Source organism: Vicugna pacos, chromosome 20 (assembly GCF_048564905.1).
Source record: "Vicugna pacos chromosome 20, VicPac4, whole genome shotgun sequence".
Classification (NCBI taxonomy): domain Eukaryota; kingdom Metazoa; phylum Chordata; class Mammalia; order Artiodactyla; family Camelidae; genus Vicugna; species Vicugna pacos.
In genome coordinates this window covers 545,166-569,113 of record NC_133006.1, presented here as the reverse complement: position 1 = coordinate 569,113, position 23,948 = coordinate 545,166, and the positions used below count along the sequence as shown (strand labels likewise).

The window sequence follows — 23,948 nt, the reverse complement described above, 5'->3', positions numbered from 1 at the left end:
AAGCATACTGGGAGAGGTAAGTGCTGACTCCAGTTACAGCTGCAGCCACCCAGCACTACGGGGCGGGGGCAGTTTGCTCAAACTCTTACATGTTGCTTGAGCATTTAGTTCTCATTATAGAATAAAGACAGTTGTTCTTTAGTCAAAGCTCCTGAAACATAAATCTTCAAAGATTGATGCAAATTAGGTTTCAAGTACAACACTCTCACTAGAATTTATTTGAAAATTATAGTCTTAGCTACTCCGCACATCAAAAGGGCATAATCTTAATGTATCTGACTAAATACACTGAAAGGGTTGTTTAAAAGTAATTAAGAAGAAGCCATTCAGAATAAGCTCTCAGTATCATCTGCACAAAGACCCACCCAAGGGTCTCATTTCTCACTTCCACATAGGTGTTTTCAAGTAGCTTACCTTGGGTCTTGGTTTCTTATAACACGGGGCGGGGAATAGTTGTGGATAGATTTATGTAGCAAATATATACCAAGGGTATTTGTTGTGAAGGAATTCTACAAATAAGAAGATTGATACATAGTCCCACCCATAAGAAATTCAGCCTTTCCATTTACAACAGCATTAAAAATAAAGTGAGAGATACATTTAACAAAAATTTACAAGATTTGTACATTGAACTTTTTGAAGTATCACCAGAATAAATTTTAAAAGATCTACATATATGGAAGACATCCCATTTTCATGGAATGATTGACAATATTATTAAAAATGTTAAGAATCCTCAAAGTGAACTATATATTCAGTGGAATCCCTATCAAAATTCCAGCTGACTTCTATGCAAAATTGAAAAACTGATCCCAAAATTCACATGGACGTGCAAGGGGCCCAGGACAGCAAAAACAACCTTGAAAAAGAAGAGTAAAGTTGGAGGACTCACTTTAAAGTGTACTAAAATGCTATAGTACTAAGTCAGTATGATACTGGCATAAGTTTGGATAAATAAGTCTAAGAGGCACAATAAAAACCCACGGGGAAAAACTTACATTTACAGACACTTTTCCACTAGGGGGCCAAAAACACTCCATTGAAAGAATAGTCTATTCAACTAATGGTTCAGGGACAGCTGGGTATCTGCAGGCAAAAGAATCAATCTGGAATCTGAACACCCATATTTTATATAACAAATAAAATTAATTGAAAATAGATCACAGACAGAAATGTAAAAATTAAACCTATAAACTTTCTAAAAGAAGACACAGTATAAATCTTTGTGGGCCTAGGATAGGCTTTGGTTTCCTAGATACAAAACCAAGAGCACAAGTGATAGAAGGAAAAAGCAGATAAACTGGACTTCATCAAAACTAAAACCTTTTTCTTACAAAGGACATCATCAAGAAAGTGAAATGACAGGGGAAAAGGGTATCTCAAGTCAGAGAGTGCGTGCTTTGCAAAAAAATAAAATAAATCTTTACATCAAACTACCTCCCTTGTAAAGAAATTGTTTTAATGTTTAAAAAAATATAGTTAAAGGACAATGTGCAGAATAGAAGAAAAATTTTGCAAAGCATGTATCTAATAAGAGAGTAGTATCCAGGATATATAACGAATGCTTACAACTGAACAATACAAAAAAATACACCCAATTTTTAAATTTACCACGAATTTAAATAGATATACAAATGGCCAATAATCATATGAAAAGATGCTCAGCATCACTAGGGAAGTCAAAAACAAAATGAGATCTCATTTTACACCCACTAGGATGGTTATAACCAAAACATGGACAATAACAAATGTCGTTCAGGAGGCAGAGAAACCTCATATGCGGCCAGGGGAAAGGAACAATGTTGCAGCTTCTTTGGAGAAGTCTGGTATTTCCTCAAAAGCTTAGAGTTATATGTCTCAGCAATTCCACTCCTACATATAGAGTCATCTCTCAATATCCTTGGGGGGTTGGTTTCAGGAACCCCACACCCTGGATACCATAATCCAAGGATGTTCGAGTCCCTTTACAATCAACCATCTGGATTCATGTAGTGGAAACTACAGATATGGCGGGGCAAATGTACAGCCAACAGAATGAAAACATATTCTCATAAAAAATTTCACATCAATATTCATAGCAGTATCATTCAGAGTAGCCAAAAGTTACTAACAATATCCATCCATCAATGAACGGATAAACACATTTACCAAGAATAGGCCCACAAACTTTTGGTCATTGAAACTTTGACAAAGGAGGTGAGAAAATACAATGGAGTAAAGACAGCCTCTTCAGCAAATGGTGTAGGGAAAACTTAACAGCTGCATGTAAATCATTGAAGTTAGACTACTCCCTCACAGAATATACAAAAATGAATACAAAATGTGTTAAAGACTTAAACATGTAGACAAGACACTATAAACCTCTTAGAAGCAACCATAGGCAAAACATCTGACATACATCTCAGCAATGTTTTCCTAGAGCAGTCTACTCAAGCAATAGAAAAACAACCAAAAATATACAAGAGGGATCTAATTAAACTTACAAGCTTTTGCACAGCTATGGAAACAGTAAGCAAAACAAAAAGACAACCAACCTATGGAATGGGAGAAAATATTTGCAATAAATGAAACTGCTAGGGGCTTAATTCCCAGAATATGTAAACAACTTTTACACTTAATAAGAAAGAAAAACAAACAATTCAATTCAAAAATTGGCAGAAGTCCTAAAGAAACATTTCTCCAATGAAGACGTACAAATGGCCAGTAGCCACATAAAAAAATATTCAATATCATTATCAGAGAAATGCAAATCAAAACTGCAATCAAGTATCACCTCTCACCAGTCAGAATAGCCATCATTCAGAAGTTCACTGACAATAAATACTGGAAAGTCTGCGGAGAATTGGGAACACACCTGCACTGTGGTGGGGATACAGTTTGGTGGAGCCATTGTGGAAAAGTGTATAGATGTTCCTCTAAAGACATAAAATTGACCTCCCAGATGACCCAGCAATCCCACTCCTGGGCATATATCCAGAAGGAACCCTAATTGAAAAAGACACCTACACCCCAATGTACACAGCAGCACTATTTACAATATCAAGACATGGAAGCAACCGAAATGTCCACTGAGAGATGACTGGATAAAGAGGTTGTAGCATATTTGTCCAATAGACTACTATTCAGCCATAAAATAATAATAAAATAATGACATTGGCAGCAACATCAATGGACCTGGAGAATGTCATTCTAAGTGAAGTAAGCCAGAAAGAGAAAGGAAAATACCATATGAGATTGCTCACATGTGGACTCTAAAAAAAAAAAATAGAAAGAAACAAAAAAATAAACTTATCTACAGAACAGAAACAGACACAGAGACATAGAAACCAAACTATGGTTACCAGTGGGGAGAGGGTGTGGGAAGGAATAAACTGGGAGTTCAAGATTTGCAGATACTGAGTATGTAAAGAATAAACAGCAAGTTTATACTGTATAGCACAGGAGAATATATTTAATATCTTATAGTAACTTATGTTTAAAAAGAGGATGAAAATGAATACAGGTAGGTTCCTATTTAGCTGAAGTGTTGTGCTGTACACAAGAAACTAACACAAAATTATAAACTAACAAGACTTCAATGAAAATATTTTTAAATAGACCAAAAACGAAAACAAAGGAAAAGGATATTATCAAGCAAAAAGAATAAAGTACTGATTCAGGCTACAATTATGGATGAACCTTGAAACTTTATGCTAAAATAAGCCAGACACAGAAAGCCAAATAGTGCCCTTTAAAGTGAACTGTATCTAAGCGTTTATTGTACTACTCCTGTAAATTTTCCAGAGGTTTGAAATCTATCAATATCAAAATAAAATGTATTATGCATTAAAAACTTAAAACGCTTCCTCACAGGAGGGCTTTAATTATTAAATGCAGAAACGCATATAAAGCTCTTGGAAAAACAATTTGCATGTCCACACACAGTCACTGCTGTCACTGCCACTCAGAGGGTGGTGACAGCGCTGATGAGAGCTGCCTCCACTCGCTCCCCTGCAGAAAGGAGTGAAGGCCTGAGCTCTGACAGGCAGGGTGAGCGTGAACCTGAGTCATACACAGCCACGTTCCAGACTCTGCGTTACCCAACTTTCTTATACAAACTGCAACATGTAATGTAAACACGCTAGAGGGATGTATCTTACAACACAGGGAATACAGACAATGTTTTACAGTAACTATAAATGGAGCATCTATTGTACACCTGAAACTAATATCATATTTTAAATCAGCTATATTTTTATGAAAAATTAGAAAATATTTTTAAAATACTATCACTTTAATATTCAATTCGGTTTTTAAGTTACTACTAAACAGCTCAGAATGTATAAAAGCATTTAATTGTGCTGTTTGCTTACATATTTATTTACATTCAGCCTCTTGCTAAAAGAGAATTTAAACAATTCTGTTAAACACAGCTTAACAACCATAACAACAAAAGGCAAAATGGAGAGTGAAGAGAAAATGGAGATTCAATACTTAAATGAAACCAGGGGGAAGTAAACTCATAAAAATGGATTCCATGAAGTCAGGGCAAGTGTTAAGACTGACTAGAAATTCAGCTGTAGGATTCTTGGCAGCGAAACCAAAAAGAAAAGATGATGGGGCGGGTGGTAGAGCGTGTGCTTAGCGTGCACGGGGTCCTGGGTTGAAGCCCCAGGGCTTCCACTAACAGGTAAATACATCTAATTAACTGCCCCCCTAAAAGATCACCAAAGAAAAGAAAAAGAGAAATTTCTTTCCCAAAGAACCCTGATATTAAATTTGGATTAAATATTAAAAAAAAGAAAAAAAGAAAAATTCAAAAGATAAGTGACACTGAAGGAAAACCACAGCTGGCCTAACAAGCTAAGTCACAAATCAAAGTGTGATAAGTGTCGGTTTCCTGATCTAAGTTTTGCTGGGCTACCTGGTAAATCTGAAGTTTAGTGTCAGTTTACTGGGCTAATAAGCTAACCCGAAAATCCAAGGTCAACAGTTGTCAGTAACGTGATCTGTTCCAAATTGATAAGCTTCAGTGTACTGATTCCTTGCTTTTTGTTGTTTGAGCCTTATTGGGTATTAGCCCCATACTTGTAATTAACCCTATAAAACCTCATGTGCACGTCTTGGAGGTGCTCAGAGCTTTGGAAAAGAAACCCCTCTGAGCCCGCCAGCGTAATAAATCTCAGTACTCCAACCCTCTGTGTGATTCTTATTTCTTGGCTGGCCTTTTGTTTCCATAACAACACAAGCGATAATGCCCGTGAGATAAATCTGGGGAGGCTGCTGGTAAGTCGCCATGTCTCACGTGGGAAAATCTGAAACATCCTTCTCACCACTCAGAGTCATCATAAGCCCACACCACACCTCCTGCCGTTAAATGCAGGAGCACGGTTAGGGCCCGGCCTTTGCTGTCTTTGTGTCATCACAGTGATACAGGATGGAAGGGGGAAGAGCACAGCCATTCAAGGAAGGCCGCAGCAATTGACATCAAAATGGTGAAGGATTCAACCCCCAATAGGCCTTGAGGCTCAGGATGAAGAGATTTAACTTCTAGCAGATCTTGAGATTCAGTAAACATCCATTGTAATAGTAACCTGGTGAATAACATGCCCCAGGCACCATGGCAGTCCCAATGATAGCCACAAAAGGTCAAAGGGTGGGAAATGGCCAACTCCCTGGGAATCCTAGCCCCTTGCCCTAAGGCTGGTCCTTCTACTTATTAGCATATGAAACCACCAAGCCCAAGAAAACAAGCAACACAGCGCCACCTCGCGGTCACCACTCTCTGTCCCTCTTTGGAGAAGACAGACCTTCTGTCTGTGGGGTGTGTACCTACTTCTAATCTGTGCATGAAACCCCCACACCTCGTGACGTTTCTCTTGCATTTCAATGTATCTGTCTGAATATATATACCTTTACTCAACACTGGCTTGCTCTTGAATTCTTTACTGCATGAAGTCAAAGAACAAAATCTGGTGGGGCACATCCCAGTGGCTCAACGAAAGCCTGGGACACAGCCCTTCTCATGCCCAATGTTTTTTATTCTTGTATCAACAGGACTGGGCTGTGAAGTGACGTCTGAGGCCCCAGCTAAGGGACAGAACCAGCTTCCAGGGTTCCAATTTGCGGGCAGCCTCTCCCCCAGCTTGGGCCTTGGGGTCTGCCCGGTTCTCTGTGTTTCTCTGTTGTGCTGACTCCCCAGCCATACAGCGTACTCCTAGGCCTGTCCCCACAAAACCCTTCTCTCCAAAATACAAGCACGTCATGTCACAATCCTCTTGTTCAACCAGGAAATGTTCAGCCCACTTTTTTCCTCCCCAATAAATTACCCAACTGTCCTCCCTCCCATCACATCACTTCTTTCTTTGTGAGAACTCTGCACTCGCCACACCCCATCATGAACACAGGTGTCTTGCTGGCTGTGACCGAGATGTTTCTTTCTCACACAGCAAGCGTCCTTTCACTTTCCCCTTGTTACCTTAAAAAAGCCTTTCCTGAGTCACCCACCCCTCTGATTATGAACTCACAATGTGCTGAAGTTGCAGTCACTATGTGCATACATCCCAGTTTTGGCTAGGTTTCCATCACAAGATCTTCATTAAGGAGCTGCATCAAGAAGTTATACAGGGTATTCTTACATCAGAGTGGAGGAACCTGCAAAAAATTTAAACGGCTTTGAAGAGAGTGTTAACCAGGGACAGAGATGTCGCGGGTCCTAGTCAAAAGTGTCATGAGGAAAAATGTTCTCCCAAGGCTCAGAGTGGCTTCTGAACACAGAATCCTCAGGGAGGAGGTGACAGGCAGTGATTAGGGTGGGTGATACAGGTTACGCTCCCCCAGCTGGGGAAGAATAGGTTTTTTTCTTGTTTTCCAAACAATTTCTTACTATCTTTTTCTCTTATTGCCACATACCATTTCCTACGAATTAAGCATATCAATGTCAGTCACTTGGGCCACTTGGGAGAAGCTACACGATGCCATTCACAGGGATGGGGCATGACAGCCACACCAGTCTAGGTTGAAAGACCAGTGGGGGTATTTGCAAGGTAATCACGGGCATGCAACAAACTCCCCAGCTTCAATGACCTCATCTCAAAGCTGGGGTCAATAAAACTACCAAGCAAATTGCGTGAAGATTATGGCCAATGTTTACTAGGTAAGTGCCCGTGAAAGCTGCCGCTTAATGGGGAATGAGTACGATCAATGAGGCCCTGTCTACCTGCCCACATGCGCCCTGCCTTCCTGCCTTGCTGCAACAGCAGAACTTGTTTAGCTGAGATGAACACCCCCAGAGCAGCCCAGACGGGAAAGCTCCCAGCTCTGCACGGCGAGACGTGTTCCTTTCCTTCTCAGAGCTGATCACAGTTTGCTGTCGTCTGTTTTTATGTTTATCCCTTTTGTAACTCCCTCTCCTCCGGAGTTTTTGCTCAAGCAGCACAGGGCCAGGTGTGTCTTGGGTCCTGCCGGATATTCTGGGCAGGGAAACAGCCAACTCCATATCTGGCTCTGGTGCTGAACGGAGAGAGCAGAAGGCCCAGGGGCCCATGCTGAACTGAGGCCCCTGCACCCAAAATTATGGTCTGACCTTGGGCAAATTACACAGTCTTCTTTACCCTGAGATTCCTCATCTGTCCATGAAAATAACTGCCCATGTCACACAGAGTTACAAGTATTAAAGGAAATCAACAAATTCACAACCTAGCCAAGGGGCTACAAGTGCATCCTCAACAGACAAATGCTGCCTTTACGGCTCTGACGCACGCTAAGCGGGGCGGCCCCACAGAGTGAACACTGCTAAGTGCCAGGGTGTTAAATGCTTCATGTGTGCTATAATACTCTTTAGATCTTACAACAATCCCAGGAAGAAATGAATATTATCATGCCCATTTCACAGATTCACCAACAGGTTGAGAGTATGCATTCTATTCCAAGGCCCTATGGTGAAGAAATGGCAATTTAAACCGGAATCTGGGCCCAGGCCTTGGCTCCATCTCTCTCCCATCCACCTGACCACTTGCCTATGAATTCCACCTGTCCAATATAAAAGTTTGCAGCCGGCCATCCCTTAAAATCAATGTGTGCCACCGTTTGTCAATGTTGTTTAATTACCATAAACTGTTCTCAGAAACCACTACAGTAAAGAAAGTTGGACTTAAGGAATTCTGCATTGCGTTCTCCTGCAATGTGCAGGATCCCTTTCCTACACCTCCAAATCCAAGTGTATGCTTCCTCCGTGTTTATGTTTGCACACGGCTTATTAAAGCAGAAGGTATCTGCAGTAATTCCATCTCGGTTGCTTTCCAAGTTTGCAGATTATCCATATTCGGTCTGTGAACGAAAATACTACAATGTGAATGAGAATACTGCAACCATGTCAGTAAACAAAGAATACTGATACCAAGTCATTAAAGGCTTCCGCCACTCCCCGGCGAGGACAGGCCTGCAGCCCAGCCACTGCAGCAACTCACAATGGTGCCCTCTGAGCAGACTCAGAATAAGAAAGGACGGGCTACTGGCCCGAGATAGCTAGGTGCTTGTCTAAAAAATGAATTCAGTGAGTCCAAATATTTGCTTCCTCCCATTCATACAAAATCACTAAATTCTTGAACTTGAGATACCTGGCTTTCTTTAGATAACAAGTAATCTTTTATTGTTCCAACAACCTGGTCTTTGTTGTAAAGCTCCTATATATCCTAGCTCTTCCTCAACCTCTTGGGAGCAGTCCCTCAGAGAGTTCTGAGAGACGGTCATCCTGGCTCGAGTCCTCCCGCCAAATGAAACATAACTCTTAACTTTTAGGCTGCACGTTTATTTCAGTCAACAGTTTTGGACACCATGAAGCACCACAGCAGATTTCTCTCCACCTGAACTCTCCAAGTAACCAGAGCCTTGGTACCAGCAGTGGCCCTTTGTGCTCATCCGCCTCCTCGGGGGGTCCAGATGAATTTGGCTGAGTCTCTCCTGGTTCTCAGATCTCACATATTGGTTGATGATCCTAAGTTTTATCTGGCGGTGTATCCAGGTACGTGGCCCTCCAGTTGAAAGAAACTGAGGTGAATTACCCACCCAGTGGAGACATCCCGAGTGGGTCCAAGTTGAAAGACACTGGGTTCAGGACTGAGTGGTTAGGTAAGAGGCTGGTCTAATGTTTTCCTCAATTTGGTTACCTCCATTGAATTTTTCAGGATAAAAGTAAAACTCTTATGAGGAAACTTTCAACTCCAAATTTTGGACCATCCTCCTGGCTGGTAACAGCATTCTCGGGTGACAGGGAATCTTCCAGGAGTGGTAGACACAAAGACTTCATGCCACAGAGTTGTCCCTGTGGGAAATCTTACTAGCAAATTTATTCTGAGAACCCGACCTTACAATGGGGAATAGAACTTTCAAAAAAAAAATAAAGAACAGAAAAGAAAAGAAAAAGAAATGACAGATTGCCAGTCTCCAAGTAAAACCCCAGCCAGATTTATGTACATACAAAACTTACAACATTAATCGGGAATAAGAAAAAAAAAAACTCACTCTGGAAATAACCAGGCCTGATAAAAACATTTTTTGGCATTCTGAACTTATAAAAACAAAATCCCCTTTAGTGGGAACTTGGATTTCTCTTCCTGTGTCCTTGAAATGTAAACGTTTTATCTTTCTCTGGATGTTTTAAGTGTGTGCATGTAAGTATATATATGTTTAGTTTAGTTTTTAAAGGAAACCTTGGACTCTGCCATACAAAAGTTCAAGTATTGTGTACATACGGTGGCCACGCAAATAAATTGGGATTCTAAGCAATTCTTTGATTGTACCAATTTTCAGATATTTTGCCATCTTAAACTTTGTTGCATCAGCCTGGACCACGAAGGCTTTAAGCTTTTGGAGAGTAAACCTTTGAATTTTATTTAGGCAACACCCCGACTCTCATGTAGAAGGGCCTCTTCATCTTATTGGTTTAAAATCACTATATATATATATATATATTTATTTCTATATATATAAATTGATGGCCATATGATGGATTTTTTAATTTGGAAAAACTTTTTAATTGGTGAAAGTTTAAAGAGATCTCATTATAAATGGCTGTTTTATTGGTACCTATTAAAATAAAGTTTAAATGCAGAAAAATATATCTAATGGTTAACCTAAGAACTCAGATATAAAAATATAACTGGTTTGAAAAGCTACATTTTTGTTTTTCCTTTCTGATAAATGTTTCTAGAGATGCTAATAAAAACTTAGTATAATTAATGTTAATTAGGTTGAATAACTGGAAAAAGGATTGTAAAAATGTCAAAAAAACAGATAAGTGGCTTATCCCAAAAGGATAAATATTTTTATATGGTTATTTTGAATGAGATAAATAAAATGGACATTTTTGGATTTACATACAGGGTTTTGATACTACACTACGTAAAGTTAAAAAAAAAGGGCCAAAGAGTTCACCTACTCCCCCCCAACATTAAAGTTCAAACAAGTCCGTTTTATTTACCACAGTTTAAAATATATTTATATGTAGACTGAAATACTTGATCAAGGATTGGGACAACAGACCAATTAATGAAATTAAAAATCGAGAAGGGCCTAAGCTCTTTGGCTGAAACTTGGGCAACCTAGAGACTTCTATAAAATTATATACAATGTACACCCACAAAAAAAAGGTTTCTGTCACTCCTTCTAGAAATAAGAATTATTGATTAAACTTAATAAATATAAAAATTAAAGGTATAAGATTTAATAAAATTGAGATAAAAGTTTGTGAAATTGGTATATTTAGATGGTCTTTATATAAACCTTTTGCTTATGTTGTGGGATAGATATGTTTCAGTGGAAAAACGCTTCCCCTTCTTGGTATTATAAGGCTGGGCACATGTCTATCCCTCTGAAAATATTAATTGAACAAATTAAAGGAAACCAATATAGTTACTTGAGACGTCCAATATAACGTAAATCTAAAAAGTAATTTGAGTAGCTAAAAAAAAAAATATAGGTTTACCCTGGGTTTAACTTATAACTCAAGGAAAAGAGACCTTAATAAATGTCTTATGCAAGCTTTGGAAGACAAAATAAAGAAAACCTTAGTTTTAAAACATGGAATTCTTTGTTTACAGCTCTTCTCACTGATACAAAAATGTCAATTAAGGAGATAAAATTGGGTCTGGGTGACAGAGCAGTTATCTGGGGACCTGGAAGAGAGTGTCTTTGTCTTGCAGATCAGAAATATAAATACAACAAACAGTGACCTAGGACTGAGCCTAATTAGCTCAACGAAATAAAACTTGAGGCCATGAAATTTTTGGCATTTTAGAACTCAGAACTCTGACGGGTCCTTCAGACTTTGTGAGGAAATCTTAATTATCTGTTTCATAAATAGTAAGCCTTAGTGATTTGAGCAAGCAAATTCAGCTTACTCCAACTATTATTATAAATATAAGTAAGTTTTAAAGTGAAGCTATGAGATCTCTAGCTTTTGTCTGTTTATAAGCCTGCATACAGATTATAGAAGTGAGATATTTCTACTGCTAAAAAAAAAAAATTTCGAAGTCAAAGAGCTCTGCTTAATTGATGTAAAAATATAAGAGCTTAAAAATTAAGTATTTTTAAAATAAAAACTTAACAAATTGACTTTCAGTGTCATGTGAATTGGAAAATATTCAGTATTAAGGTAATATTTGATATTGTTTAGTTTAAGTATGTTCTAATAAATATAGACATCTTTAAAATCATCCATCTTAACTATAATACCTTTACTGTACCTAGGTTTAATGAAAGTCAAATAAGATCCTGTTATATCTGTTGCAGATTTGTCAAAAAAAAAATAACAGTAATGTGCTGTGGTAAAATTTTAAGTAAATTAAATGCAAATGAGATGAGAGCTTTGGGTAAATATTTAAAATATATTTTTAAAATGTATGCTTAAAATAATCTCTAAATGTTTGATATCTTTAAATTCTAGGGTTGTGCTAAATTAAGTTAAATGACAAGATTTTATTAAATATCTATGCCATTTTCAGATAAAATAAGATTGAAATATGAATTACTTAACATTTAACTTCCTCTTACAGTGAAATTAAGGTGTTTAGAAATATTAATAAATAGTTGGTATCACACAGAAATAGTCTCTATTAGTAAGGGAATGATCTCAGTATCCTAGGAAAGTAATATAAATGCGTAAAGGAAGATGTAAGAATGGAATAATACTTTGTTAATGAAAAATAGTGACTTTCTCCTGAAGCTGGTTACCTCTGAATGGAAGACAAAAAAAGGGACACACTAATATAAGTATAGAAAGCTGTGGAAGGCTTGTGGAAAAGGAACCCTGAGGAAAGTTTTGTACGTGGTCAGAATTGGCTAAGTTTAGAATCAAATTGGGCAACGTAAATGAATCTTAGAAGTTAGCTGGAACAAGATTAGATTTGGTTTTCTCTCTGTTAAGAGGAAAAAATTTTCTTAAAATATTAATCCACCTTCAGTAACAGATTGTAAAACTTCTTATACCACTTAGCTGATCTGTTCTGCCTTTACATTTGACATATTTTCTTGTTAATGAATTAGTACTACATTACAGTGATCTATATGTTTATCTGATCAAGTGTTCTGAAATCTTTCAAAAAGCTCCCCAAATATAAAATTCTAATTAATTAAATAAAAATTAATTTAATTAATTAAAATTCTTTTAATCTCCAGTTAAGTTTGGGATGCTACAGAAGGCCCCTGAAACATCCCAAAGAGAGATTTTTAACTATAAATTTTCATTTGGCATTTTAAATAACATGGAATTGTCAAATGAATCATAAAACTTCTAAGGTTATATTGAATGAGAAATATTATTAATATAGGTATTGTAGAAATTATATAGACTCCCTAAAATTCTGGTTTATCTGAAATGTTACCAGTGATAATTATGGGTATAGTGAACAGGTTTCTTTATTGATTATAGTGTAACGGTGTTTAACCATGCTTTTAAATCTTTTGTCATTTATAGACAGTTAATTGTTTTCTTCTGATGGTTTTGCAAAATGCTTTCTCTTCAAGGAGATTTACTGATTTCTAATAAATTTCAAACTACAGCACTGAACTAAACTGGGTAAGACATTTTAAAGTTCTAATGAAAACTCTCATTAAAAGAATTAGTTACATGGGACTGATTAACCAGCTGAATATGGTTATAATTTTTGATATTGTTTGAAATACTACTGCCTTTTAACCTGTTTCCCAGACATAAAGAATCTCTTCTCCTTAAGCTAGTTATGGTTCACAGCAATTTGATAAATTATAACTATGTATACAGACTTGGAACAGTTATCTTTTCTCTCGATCTGATCCCTCAAAAGACTAAAAATACTTAGGTCCCCAGTGGCTCTATCAGACAAATTAGGGAGATCATCTCCTAAGAGATATAGGAGTATAAAGGTATTTTAAGGATTTTAAAGAGAAAAGAATTTACCTAAATCTGTAAGGCAAAAATCCATGAAAAGCCTTGACGTGGCTTTCTTGGCCTTAGAAAACCTTATTAACATTCTACCCTGAGACTCCGTATTAAAACTTCCAACACAGTCAATTTAAAAAGCCTATATGATCAAATAATCAGATTTAATTTGTAAAGAAATTAATCTTGATTTGGCTATATTTGAGAAAACTGAGGGTAACTTTAGAGAGAAAAAAATTATATTTTAGTCGATATTAAATTCTAGTTTTGTTAATTGAGGTCCATATTTACTAAGACACTTCCCAGATCATTCCTTGCTGTTATGTCACACTGCTGTACAGTTTAATTGAATTATGAAAAGAATACACTAGGTTTGATTCTGAAGCTCAGTAATCTATCCTTGGGTAAAATTCCAATGCCCCATGACCTGCAGCCAGGGGATTATACATACTGCAACAGGCATGACTTAAAGAACTGTCTCCAACCTGAATGGAAAGACCCTTTTTCAGATACTCTTAACTAGACCATACACACCAAAGCTGAAGGAAACGGAGTCTCGGATTCATTTCCTATCTGAAACAGCCCCTGCAGTGCACTGGCCTATAGAGCACTGCTCACCTTAAAACAATGCCCAAATGGAGAAAAAGCTTCCATACCAGGATGAGAAGAAGACGACATCTGAGCTAGACTGCTGACCCAAGACACCAGACCAGGACTGTATACCAATTACTTTGATAATTTCTCCAACCTTTGATTATGAACTACTCCAATTGTTAAGTTTATGATAAATTACCTATGTCTAGTACTTCTGTGTTACCTTGGTGGGTTTCCCTAATACAAGGCTCTAACTAGGTAGCCCTCAGAAACATTATTCTAAAAAGAAATTATAGTTCTGTTTAGGCCACTGTTGATCTTACAAGGTGGGAGATTTCAACTGGCCAATTAATACCTGCTCTGACCCTGACCATAAATATGAACTTTCTCATAGGATCAAACTCAGAAACACAAGCAAAATTTTAACCCAAAAATACAACTTCTCGACTATTAAATTCTTACTCGTGACTTTATTAACGTTACTAGCTGTATTACTTATATCCTGTCTATTTTATAAAATTGTTGACTATTACATTTCCCAATGTGTAACTAGGCCCACAAGATTGATGATGGCTAAACATCTTGAAGAAACAGATAAAATTTATAACCCTGAATAAAATAAATATAATAGTGTGATTCTAGGTATGGGAATGAGCAAAGAAGGTTAAACACTTCCTGGATCATAATAGAGTAGTAAGACAGGTGATCCAGAGAACTTTTAGTATCAACAGGGCCTGATAAAAAAAACTAACACCTTGAATGGCAACTCAGAAGATTCTTCACCTGAACTAGGAATGAGCCATCCTAGCAATGTGGGACAAAATTGGTCATGAAATTTCTCTCAAAATATTGGTCGAATTTAGGACCAAGGGGGAACACTGTGAATGAAAATACTACAATGTGCATGAAAATACTGCAACCATGACAGTAAACAAAGAATGCTGAATCCGAGTCATCAGCGGCTGCTGCCAACCCCCAGCGAGTACATGCCTACAGCCCGGCCTCTCAGCCACTCACAGTGGTGCCCTCTGAGCAGACTCAGAGTAAGAAAGGACAGGATACTGGCCCTAGATAGCCAGGGGCTTGCCAAAGGAATGAATTCAATGACCCAAATGTTTGCTTCCCACCATACATAGAAAAGCAGTAAATACTTGAACTTGAGATATCTGGTTTTCTTTAGATAACAAGCAATATTTTATTGTTCCAATTACCTGATCTTTGTTGTAAAGATTCTATTTATCCTAGCTCCTCCCCTACCTCTTGGGAGCAGTCCCTCAGAGTGATCTGAGAGGCTGTCATCCCGGCTCGAGTCCTCCAGCCAAATAAACCAAATCCCTTAACATTTAGGCTGAACGTTTATTTCAATGAAGTCCCAGAATAGACACAACTCATCAATTCTGTAATGGAACACACTGAATCAGGAACCAAAAGCGTGTTTTAGTCCAGAAAATCTCCAGGTTCCTATTTCTTCCTGTCATTATACAATCCCTCCAGAACTCATTACTTTGCTGTCTGCTCCTCTGGCAACCAAACTCAGAGAAGAGTCAACTCAGCAGAGCACCATGCTGGGGAGAACCCCCCGCAGAAGCACTGCAGGCTGCCTTCCCTCCCGCACGCTCTGCTGACCCTTGGTGTCCCCCGTGGAGACCAGGCCAACACAGCTCTTCCCAACAGCTGCAAAGTCGCTCACGTTAAATAAATCATTTTATTTTATGATATTTTACGTATATACCCATCTCTGAAAACAGCTTTGCCAGAAGCCCAAATCTTCAACATTAATCTGCAAAGGCAAATCAGGTCCCCAAGGGAAAACAAGTCTTAAGATGACGCTAAGGCCTCCAAAGTCCTCTCCACGACCATGAACCAAACTGCCTGCAGGTCTGCAGCTGCAGGACGCTACATGTCTGCTTTTAAAGCAACCCCTTTCTGCCCTCGGGTGCTACAATGCCCTTTTATGCCCTCCCATCACAGGGCAAGAGCAGCCGCTGCAGAACCTTGCAGGGCAGCACTGACAGGACTGGACAAAGGGGATCAGAGCTAAACAAAGCATTCTGATGACACGAGCTTGTCACTGTGTCTCTTTACAGATGTAGATATATAGAGAGAGAAGTGGGGTGATATTGCTCAAAGTCACACAGCTAATAAGTGGCAAAGTATATAACTCTGCTCCTCCCTCCTGTGTGACGCCCAACTGGGACAACCACAGGGTTCTCTCGTGGCTGCCTGAACAGTCTTTTCCTATCACTCATGACACACAATAGTGTCTGAACTTAGCCTGCATTTGCAGCATCTTTTCCCTCCAGTTTCTCAGGAACAAGGCTGTTCGGGCCTGTATGAATTCCGGCTTCCTGAAATCTCCGTGCTCAGGCTGGTCTTGCCTGTGCATCCGGCCCGCTGCTCAGAGGCTCTTCCTCCCCTGCAGGAGGACGTTTCTAATCTTCACAGGGACACAACTTCAGGGGAGCTCTCCTCTCGCCCTCAGCATGGCAGGTGTCCCAGGCCTCATCCCGAGCAGCCCCGTTAGGACGGTGTCTGCCCAGCTCTGCTAGTCAGATCAGAAGCCTCAATGCCAGGGATTATACCCAGGTCACACTGCAAACCTACTGCCCGCCTCACAGCCCCCAGCCAGCAGGTCACCTGGAAGTCACAGCAAGTGCCCCACCCAATCCAGAAGTCTCTTCTTTTGCCAGCACCACTGATGAATGGTTTCCAACCTTCGGTCAGTTTCGCACAAAACAGCACCTTCAACTGTGAAACGGGTGGTTTTTCTTCTGCACCTCATCCTTACTGGAAACGTAAAGGGAAACCAAAAGGCCTTTTCTCAACCCTTTTCTGATGAAACCCTCCCACCCACAATACTCATATGCTCAAGAGCTTTGGATCCACATGATTTTCTTTCTCTTAGGCTAAGTGGCTCAAAAAACTAAGGGATTCTTTCTCCTTTGAGGGTATTAGCACTCAGTTTCTCGGCTTTAATCTGTTTTTGTCTCTCTCTTCAGTGACCCTAGCAGTTGCCACCTCTTACTCCCTTCAGCAGCCTCCCTCCCAACTTCAAGTCTAGGAAATCAGCTGTGATGAGGGGCATGGGGGCAGTCACAGAAGATGCAACTAAGGCACAGAGAGGCTACATAATTTGCCCAAGAAATCACCTTGAACCACCAACAGAGTGTGTCACGTCCCTCTGTTTAACTCTAATGCTAAGCAAGTTAACTTTTTGTAGATTATGTTTATAAACAGATGAGGTATGAAAATACATAAAAGGACACACATCAACTCTAAGATATTCATTAACTCCACTATTTTGTTTCTATTTATTTTATTTCTATTAAAAAATTAAGAACCCCTGCAGTCAATATAGCAAAATGTTACTGGGTTTTAAATCCAGAATATACAGGGGTTGTGTCATTACTCATTCTTGTATGTATTTTCACAAGACAAAATGATTTGAAAGTCTCTCTCCCCGCCCCCTACTCACTACTGGCTCTCACCAGAGCTCCCAGACCACACATCTAACAGCCTTTCACTTTACCCACAGCTGAACTCATCAGTTTTCCCCCAGAACTCCCTCTGCTGCTTTCCCTCCTCAGAACACAGCAGGACCATTATTTAACTCATTAATCCACCCAGAAACCTGGGCCTTACTCCATCCTACCTTCACAGAAATCATTGATCCTTTCCTCTTTACCATCTAAACATGCCTTCAATCTGTTCGCTTTTACCCACTGACCGTCCCACCGCTCAAGTGGAAGCCAACAACACTGCCCACCTGGACTCATGAGTCTCCCAAGTGGCCCCACAGCCACTCTCCCCTACTTGAGACAAATGTGATTGTGTCTCTCCCACGCTTTTGGACTCATTTCAGACCCACTGTTCTTAGAAGAAACTTCAATTTCTTCACCTGGTGAAGGTCTTTGCCATGAAACTGTCAGCTCAGGAAGGGCAGGACACACCCTCGTCCCTCGGCTCCACCATCTGGCAGAGCATCAGCTTGGGAGGATTGAGTTCTTAGCAAACTACTTCACTTATCCATACAAATCCATGGTAGATTACAAAGATTTTAGATGTTGAGCTTGACTATTAATTTGGGGATTTTGCACTGGCAACCTGCAAGTATATATTCTAATTATTGTGTCTTCTTAAAACCATACCCAGATTAAAGGAGTATTTGTGGAATGTCTTCGGAGTAAAAGGGACTGTACTTTTACAGATTTTATGTTTTAAAATATGAACAACCCGGACAGGGTCAAAAATAGAACCGCCTCACAAGTGACAGAAGACAGGCGAGACGCATATAGCAACAGGTCACAAAGATGGTAAGAGCAAAGTTGTTTCTCCAACCCCCGAAAACATTCCTCCAAGAACTGAAAACTCAGAAATTTGAAAGTAAAATACTATCATATAAAGAAAGAAAATAAATAATCCTCTTCATCAGGGTTTCTAGATCTGACTGCAGAGTTATTAGCAGGCCATACTGAATCCTAGCACAGAAAAATCAGATGGACTAGTGATGAGTAAGTTCCAGGAAAACGGCAGTAACTCCTCCACTTGAAAGAGGACACACACTCACTTGTTCAAGGTGATTGTAAACCACATTCTGCAGAAATTCAGAAGATTCAGGCACCGCTTCTAGATGGTGATGACACGGAAGGACGGCTTGGATGCATGCTTCTAACTGAGTCACCGGCATTCTTACACTGCAGGGGGAAATGGAGGCCCTCAGCCAAGAGCACAGTTGTTCCTGTCATGTATCCCAGGCCGTGCCTCGGGGACTCAGTGTACTGTAGCAGGCTGGCCCCAGGTGAGGACCCGCAGCGTGGCCCAAGCAAGCAGGAGGGGCACTGTGTTTGAGAAATCCCATCCCCCATGGGGGCAAGAGGGGCTGGTGGGGTTGTGTGAACCTATAAATGCTCATAGAAATACACCTGCATACATTGAAGTGATAAAATTAAAAGTAGCAGGCTATTTAACAAAATTTCAATTGTCAGTGTTAATTTTACCATTCCATTCCGCTTGTCCCCTGCACTCTGAGACAGGCTTAGGCTCTCTCACACATGCAGCTCTGATGCAGTAGTTGTGAAGTTATTTTACTTTGCTGCAAGTGTCTTCGCTCCCAGTGTCACTGTGACTGTCGTCTCTTAACACAGTCAGATATCTTCCTGGATCTCTCCCTGAGTTCCTTGCTCCTGCTTCTCAGATCCTGAGATAAAGAACAGGTGAAGGCACTTGACTGGAAAAGTCAATGTGGACTTGACCAAAGTCCTCAGTGACCCCCTAGGTGAGTGCTGCCCACCCCTTACCTTCGATTCTCAAGGTTCTGCCCAGGGTGACATCCAGCCAGGAGAGAGTCCTGGGCCCTATTAAAAGCTGTGTGGCTTGGGTGCAGGGAAAGCTGCAGGAGCTGGTTCCGTAGCCGGTCCCATCCACACCTCTGCTCCTCTCTCTCCCGAGGCAGCGCTGCCAAGCCCCCAGGCTCCCTGAGCTTCTGTCTTTCTCTTCTACTCTACTTCAAGCCCTTTTCCTCTTCCTTTATTCCCTGATTATCCCTAGCTGGAGTGATTTTTCTATCATAGAATCTGAAAAAATTTCCTGCAGCTGAAAAAGAGGTGCCAGAGTTCAACGCGCATATGGTGGTTCCTGAATAGAGCCCCTGGTTAGGGGGACCCTCACCAACACTCATGGGGCATCAGGCATGTTGCACCACCAACAAGAGTTTGCTGTGACACCAAGGCACGCACAGCATCCCTGCTCACTAAATTGTAGTTGTAGTCCTTTATTAAGAAGCAAAAATAAAAAAATTGCTCATGTTTCTTACTAAAATTATTTATGAGGGAGAAAAAGAAATTGTAATAGAAAGAACAAATTTCACTCCATGTTAGATGTGTTCATTTGGCTTTAATCCTGTACCTTGTTTTCTAGGCTCAGACTTGCTATCTCTGCACCTTTTGTAAAAGAAAGTTGCCTTTAGCCTGAAATATCCAGGAGGGTCTATTCTCCGGGCTCTGATCTTTAAGGATATTTGCTCTTCTACACTTATGTATAGATGGCAAGTTGTAAAATAGTGAATAACCTTTCTTTTTTTTGGAGGTTTTACAGGGGCACCATAATTTGACCCACATGGACAGCTGCAGGAACAAAGGATTTCAAGGACAAACAATTCATACAGCAAGAAGTTTGCAACAACCAGCCACATCCCCGCCACGTTTTAGTATAAAAGGAGACTGAATTCTGCCCTGGGGAAGAGAGTTCTACTGGATAACAATATGCCATTTTCTGGGTCTGCCAGCTTTACAAATAAAGTCTCTTTTCCTTACTCCAACATCTCATCTCCCGATTAATCGGCCTGTCATGCAGCAAGCAGAACGAGTTTGGACTTGGTAACAAATTGACTGCCTTAGAGGTAGTATGTCTCCACTGTTTCCTCATTTCCAGTATTTCACCACCTATCAATTTTATATGCTTTTTAACAACATGAACAAAAAACCTATTACAAGGAATTGATTCCACAGAAATAAAATTATTTCTACTCCTTCAAAACTTTTTTCTTTTCTATTTTATTTTGTTTTGCTTATTGAAAAGAAAATAAATTCAAATCTTTTTATTTCACGTATTTTTATAACTAGATTTTGTAAATACTACAAAGATATTTAAATTGCAATAAAAATTGTTCATATATTAGTATAAAGATATATACACAATCAAAGCAGATTAGGAAAGGAGTAGATATTTACTAAAAATCCACTGCACATCCAGTCTTTTACAAGCATATCCTGGAATATAAGCTCTATTATCCAGGGTCCCCCACCCCCAATCTCACTGCAGAGTCCCTTAGTAATCAACTACCAAGGCACCAGCATAGAACCATGAGATCACTATTTTAGGTATAAATGAGAGTATTAGCTCATTCAATTCTAAAACAGAAACCTTAAAATAAATACTGAACTTACTTCCAGATAAACAAATTTGGACACAAAAAAGTACAGTTTCTCCCCAAATTCACAAAGATAATAACTGGTAAAGGCAAGATTTGAACTCATCTGCCTTGAATATAAAGCTAAGTTGGAAATCCCCTTCAACTGTGGAGGACCAGCAGCACAGCCTGTCACCCTATCTTTGTTCAGATCTGGCTTTAGACAGCCTGAGACAGCACCCCTTCCTATGGAACTCGAGGGCAAACAATAACAATAAGGATTTTATATTCTGTAGTTTCTTAGGTCTCAATTATATAAAGTGTCAGCAGGTCAGCAGAAAACTCTGGGAAATATGAGTGGGTCCAGAGCTTTTTGCTGATAAGAAACTCAATCTATCAGGACAGAGTGACCTTCCCATGAGAGGCCTCATGGACATAAACTAAAGGCAACTGAGCAATGAAAACTAGCAAGAACATGGAACTCAAGCAAGAAGGATCCCTACCATCCCCTGCCCAGTTGCCTCTTCACCTTTGTGGACAAGACGGCAGAAGGTCCATGTTCTTGTCCAAGTTACAACATCATGGATTCTCACCCATATAATATTACGACTCTATGCTGTCTTAAGTCCTTTCCAACTAAAATATGATGACACCAATATCTCAGCAGAATGTCTATGTCTCCACTTTCTCTCTTCTATTAGGAGACTATATCTATGGCCACAAAGCCGAAATTCAATTAAAAACACCATGCACGAAGCCTGGTGAAAGTCTGTGTAAGAGACATTGTTCTCAAGCTCAGTGAGTGAAAACTCAGAAAAAGTGGTCCTTATCCCTCTGCAAGTGGAAGGTAGCCTGATTGTGTGTGTGTATGTGTGCACACGTGTGTGTGTAAATCAAATACAATGTATTGTGGGATGTGCACAGATTTTTTTTATGTTACTATCATTTCATGAGGATGAGCCAACCTTTAAAGTAATTTGAATCTACTATTCTGAGAGAGTCTCAGGATCTTTTGGTGGAGGATGGGAAAGGGGAAAGGAAAGGAGGAAAGAAGTAAATGAAGCAAAGCTGTAAGTATACTGCTAGGGAAAGGCAAGACATTAATTTTGTTCCTACTTGCATCACACACAAATTAGGGACTGGCTTTCCCACATGTCTTGTCAAGCACTGAGTTGCAGAAGAACAGGTGACAGCCCATTTCTCACTGAGCTTGTGACTGTACGTGGCATCTTATAGACAATAATTATTTAACCTGATCAAACAATCTAGCAGCAGGCTGTAATTCTCCTATTTTGAGAGATAAGAAAACAGATGTGAAAGAGGGTATACAGCTTGACCAAAGTCAGAGGACAAGTAAACTAAAGAAGATGAATTCAAACTCAGATCTGAATGCAGAGTCTGATCTTCCCACTCCGAGGGCTGGAAATTCCTTAACACACAGGGTCCCCAGCTCCTCTGCTTTGTTCCTGGCACCAAGCATTTCCCATGGCGATATTCTCCAGTTCTCAGACACAGCGCTCTGTGCAGCCAATAACCTCCATTCGACCTTGATCATCTACCTGTCACGCCCACCAGGCTTCACCAGGCAAGAAAGCTGGCTTTCAACTGCATACAAAGCCACCCGTTTTATCCTGGACTCTTCAGCGGCTTTTCCAGCGTAAACGCAGCCATGAAAGTGCTCACAGTTTGTACATGAGCCACACTACCTCTCTCCATCTCTGTCCCCACCTATACTACTTTGCTATGACCATTTTGAGAATCTTGGAAACAAATTTTTAAAAACAGAAAAGAAAGGATTCTGTAACAAGTACTTAATACTTACAATTTTAAATGAGAAGTTACAAAGTGAGTATTTACAAACCGAATCTGCCTTCCTAGGTGTCAGTTTTAACAGTTAAAATATACAGTAGCAAAAAATTCTGACTTAAATAATTAACAAAAACATCAACAATAATCTGGAATAAACTCAAAAATAATGCCCATGTTGTACATGGTGGAAGTACAGGACTGTACTGTGGGGTAAAGTAAGAGGTGTGAAAGTAGAGACATCAACATTTTGTATGGAGGAAAGCAGTTTTGTAAAAATGTACGTTCTCCTAAAGATAATTCAAAAGTACTAAAAAATCCCACGACAGCACTTCTTTTTTTTTTTAACTTGAAAAATTATATTAGAATTCTTCAGGAATAATAAAGTCATAATACTAACCAAGAAAATTTGGGATCGAAAAGAGAATCAAAAAATCGCACTGTCAGATATTAAATAAATGTTTACAATATGTAAGATATAGTGCTAGTGTAAGAAAGTAAGATTGATAAAAATAAACCATGAGCTCAAAAAGAGACTCTAGTGTACATAAGTATACTTTACAGGTGGGATTTCAAGTTAAAAAGCAAAGTAGGAATTCAATAATTGTCTTGGGACAATCAGAGAATCCCCTGGAAAAAACAAATTCTATTCCAGTCATAATGACCGCAAGAAAAATTACAGAATGTGATGTGAATATTAGAAAGTACTAATAACAGCGAATATAATTCTTTGCTCATATTAATTCAACTTCTCTTCACTATAACAAGTACCATCATCATCTCCATCTTAGAGATTAAAAAAACCTACAGAAGAAATTTATACCATTATAAGAAAGTATTTCTAAGAATAATATCAGGAATAAAACCCAAAAAGAAGACATTTACAATCTTAAGATTATTTTGGGCCACAACAAAAATGAACCTACTGAACAAAATGAAAGGCAAAATATGACAAGGAAAAGCTCTCTGATACATGTTGATGAAGACAAGGGGTTAATGTTCATAATATACATAGAGCTGTCACAAAGCAACAAGAAGCTGCCTCACTTAAATGTGTGCAAAGGACAAAAGAGATCATTCACTTTTTAAAAGTCAGATGGCTAATGAGTGAAAAATGCTCAATACCTCACTGGTCATCAAGTGCAAATTAAAACAATGAAAAAGTACTTTTGCTCATCATATTGGCACATATTTTTAAAAGATATTCTAGCTAGTGTCCATCTTTGAGAGAACAAACTGTGAGCG

General features: G+C 39.3%; 1 protein-coding gene across 2 annotated transcripts in view; it reads right to left on the bottom strand.

Annotated features, from left to right (window-relative positions):
- The window catches only part of LOC140687542 (trafficking protein particle complex subunit 9-like), a 518,046-nt gene that overhangs the window by 26,288 nt on the left and 467,810 nt on the right, over positions 1-23,948 (bottom strand). Inside the window, exons 3-5 of one of the 2 annotated variants that reach the window (XM_072944662.1) lie at positions 18,988-19,187; positions 18,558-18,684; positions 6,507-6,633 (exon numbers count right to left, since the gene is read on the bottom strand). The gene's annotated coding sequence lies outside the window, so the exon portion shown is untranslated. The remainder of the gene's footprint in view (positions 1-6,506; positions 6,634-18,557; positions 18,685-18,987; positions 19,188-23,948) is intronic. The other variant, XR_012061918.1, reaches the window with a different exon arrangement.